A 3708-nucleotide genomic window follows, 5' to 3' on the forward strand; every position below is an offset into this window, starting at 1 on the left:
GAACTGCAGCCGTATACAGAACACTGCCTTCTCATTATACAATGTGTTTAATCCCTAGCAACGGATATGAGATCCTTATTTCACGAAAAAAAATAAGATACGTTACATGCCAGAAGATTTTTTGATGACAGTACCCCCTCCTATTCTTCATTTTTTAAAACAACAACCAAATTGGTGGGGAGGCAGCCAAAATTTGAGGTACCAGTGCTTCTCGAACAGATGTCGCACCATTATTTTTTAGCTCGTTTAGATGAATAAACATGTTAAACTGTGAAGTATTACATTTTAGATTTTTTCATTAAAAAAAGAGACAATCTGTTTACTGTCCTAATTGAGACAACAATCCTTGTGGTTGCCAGTTTTGGCAGTCATAACAATGAACTATAAATATTTGGACCAATCAAGTAAATGGTGACTATAAAGGCTATAGCATGTGTAAAGTTCTGTTTTCACGGGCACCCATCTTAGTATGGCGTTTTTTTTCTGACTTCTTCAAATACAATTGTTTGTGTGAAACTGAAGTTTCATGGTAAGCCTAAAAGAAATTGATTTCAATATCTAATTTCTTCCTAGTTTATCATCCTTTTTAGTGTTCAACTATCCATCTGCTTGTAACAAATTGCTTCTTCAGTTGTGCTGTTGAATGCAGCCAGGCAGGTCTTCACTGGCTTGCCTTCTCTGTATGTCTTAGAGTAACATAAAATGCAGAGGTAGCCGCTTTTAAGGGATTTTTGTGTTTACAGCGTGATTTTAAAGGCATTTTGGATCTCTTTAATTGTAACATTTAGTTTTGTAAAATAGGGTTGTTTTTTTTGTTTTTTTTTTTTAAAGGTAGGCGCTGCAACATTTGTTGTAATGATAATGAGGAAGCAGGTGATCGTAATCTTAGCCCCTGTGAACATTCTTGAAATATCAATGGCAGGGAGTTGATAGACTAATGAAAAATAATCCATACAATAGAAAAACTATTTCAAACATTTGTGATCCAAATAGTGAATGCTTTTTTAGGTTTCTAGGAGAGCTTCAGCTCCCTTCTGCAGCTCTTCCCTTCTGCCATTCATTTGAACTTCACTTTTCCTTTAATGGGTTAGCACTCTCTTGTGGTTCATTGTGTGCTCAGTGTGTTAACTACTCCTACAGTTATCCCTGATCCTTATCTATTTTCCAGTCTTTTATTTCTTAACTGCTTTTGTTTTCACTGTTAATCCTATATATCACACATAAAAAAAGAAAATAATAAAATGAATTTCAATATACGGTTCACTTAATTTTGACAATTATCAATGTTTTTCTACTCTTCTATGAGTTTCCTTCAATTATATAGGCTGAAATATTTATAGCCTAAACATGGTGACATTTTACATGCAATGCATTTTACAGGTCCTTTTGAATGTCTACTGTGCCACAGTTGGTCTTTTTCAATTCTTATTCAGTTTATTGCTCTATTTTTATATTTTCTATAAATTGGCATTTAAACATCAGCTAGATTAAATGCAGGCAAGCCTTTGTTCTGGTTATGTTTCAACAAAAAGTACTTCTCAGTACTTTACAATGAACATAATTTCAGTTTGCTCACCTGTGAGTCTGATTTATCAATGGTTTTATGTCCTAATATCCTGATCCCATCCACAATAAAGTCTTAAAATATTTAATCTATAGCTTTCAGCATATAATTCATAACTGTTTCTTATATCTGTCATTTCACTGGACATTCCAACCATTTCTTAAGCATTTAATAGGTGTTATTATTTTATTGTTAATATATTGTTATTGAAACATGTTCGTGTAATCATAGAGTGATAAATAATACACGTAGATAACATATAATGCTCAAACCAGGGTAATGAGCTCCTCCGTCTTTTCAAACATTAATCATTTCCGTATGTTGAGGTCTTCTGGTTACTTTACAATACACCATGAATAATTATAACCAATATTATCTTAGTATGATGTAGAAAATCAGATCTTATTGGTCCTCTCTGTGTCTCAGTGATCTTTATCTAAACTCTTCATACTCTTCCACTTCCCTGTCTTTCCCATGCTCTAGTACCTACTATTCCAATCCATTTAATTAGATTTTTAAAAACAATTTTATTTGTCAACTGTTTGGTTAAGTAAAAATAAAGAAATGAAGGGTAAATACTTGGATCTTCCTTCCCTTTTGTCACATTTTAGACTTGAGAATTAGCCTTCTCTAAAAGTAATCCATGAAGATTTCCATTGCTATTACTGCTGCTTTTGTTATTGTAAGTTGTAGATTTTATCTATTTGATACTTACAGACTATTGAAATTATCATTTTTTTAGTATTGAAATGAGAATTCTGTTATTATGTTTAACATTAGAAATATTCTTATTAAAGTCCTGAAAGTCATTTGTTTTTATTAGTCTTATTTTACATTACTTTTTTGAAATTGATAACCAGTACAATCAGACTTTTAAAACAGGCAGAAGTGGCGAATATGGAAAAATGGGGAAAAAACCCAGCACTTATAGATTGTATAATTTGATAAAAAATAACAAAACGTTGGATGACATATATGTAATGTGCTTCTTTAGAAAGCTATGTTAATTCATAGCCTTATCTGTATAAAAGTTAATTATAGAATTAAGTACAATTAAAAAGTATCTTTTACAACTGCAATTAAAATTATGAAATGTGAAGAAAATTAAGTAATGTGATGAATCATCATTTAAAAGTACTACATAAAATACAAGACAGGATGTCACAAACCTCTCTTAGCAGGGTTGTAAGAGGCTGAGGCAGGAAGAACACTAGTTCAAGCCCAGCCTGGACAAATTAGCAAATAATTAATGAGACCCTGTCTCAAAGTACAATATAGAAAATAAAATGGGATAGAGCTTCAGACTTTGGCTTCAATTCCCAGCATTGAAAATAAACCTCTAAACATACAAAAGAATCTCTAATTAAAAAAATGAGTGAATTTCCTCCATATGAAGATTCAGTTACACAAATATACATTTTATTCTGTTCTAAGAATGCAAATGAGAACCTTAATCTGCAAAATATTAAAGTATAATAATTTTAAGAAAAAAAAATTTTTTGAGACAGGGTCTTGCTGTGTAGTTCAGGATGGTCTTGAACTCACTTTGTAGCCCAGGCTGGTCTTGAGCTTGTAATGATCCTTCTGCTTCAGCCTCCTGAGTGCTGAGATTACAGGCATGCACCACCACACCTGGCTATTAAGAAATTGTTCTTACCATGATCACTAACCACAAGCCTGTCTTCTACTTCTGAGATTCCTAACATTGGTTCATTCTGCTGCAGATACATTCAGTGGAATGTTTGGTCTCCTGAATATCTGCTTGAATCTGTTTAATGAATTCCATTTCTTTCTTATGTTGGGCATTCATGGTGTCCATGATTTTGCTAAGATCCTCTATTTTTTATCCATATCTGCTCTAGAGATAGTAAGCATGTTCTTCATTGTAGTCACTGGCTCTGTAGTTATCTGAGAAATTATTTCTTTTTTTCTGAGAAATTATTTCTGATTTGATATTTTCTAAAGCCGCATTCATTTACTTTGTGGTTACCATTTCAGAGAAACCCGATGGGTAGCCTTCAAATTGTCCCACCTTATTAGCCTCTGGGTTTGTCTTTTGTGGACTGGATATCTGTGGTTGCATCTTGTTGAAGTGTCCTCTTTCTTCTTTCTTTCTTTCTTTCTTTCTTTCTTTCTTTCTTTCT

This window comes from Octodon degus, unplaced genomic scaffold (assembly GCF_000260255.1).
Source record: "Octodon degus isolate 3935 unplaced genomic scaffold, OctDeg1.0 scaffold00134, whole genome shotgun sequence".
NCBI lineage: Eukaryota > Metazoa > Chordata > Mammalia > Rodentia > Octodontidae > Octodon > Octodon degus.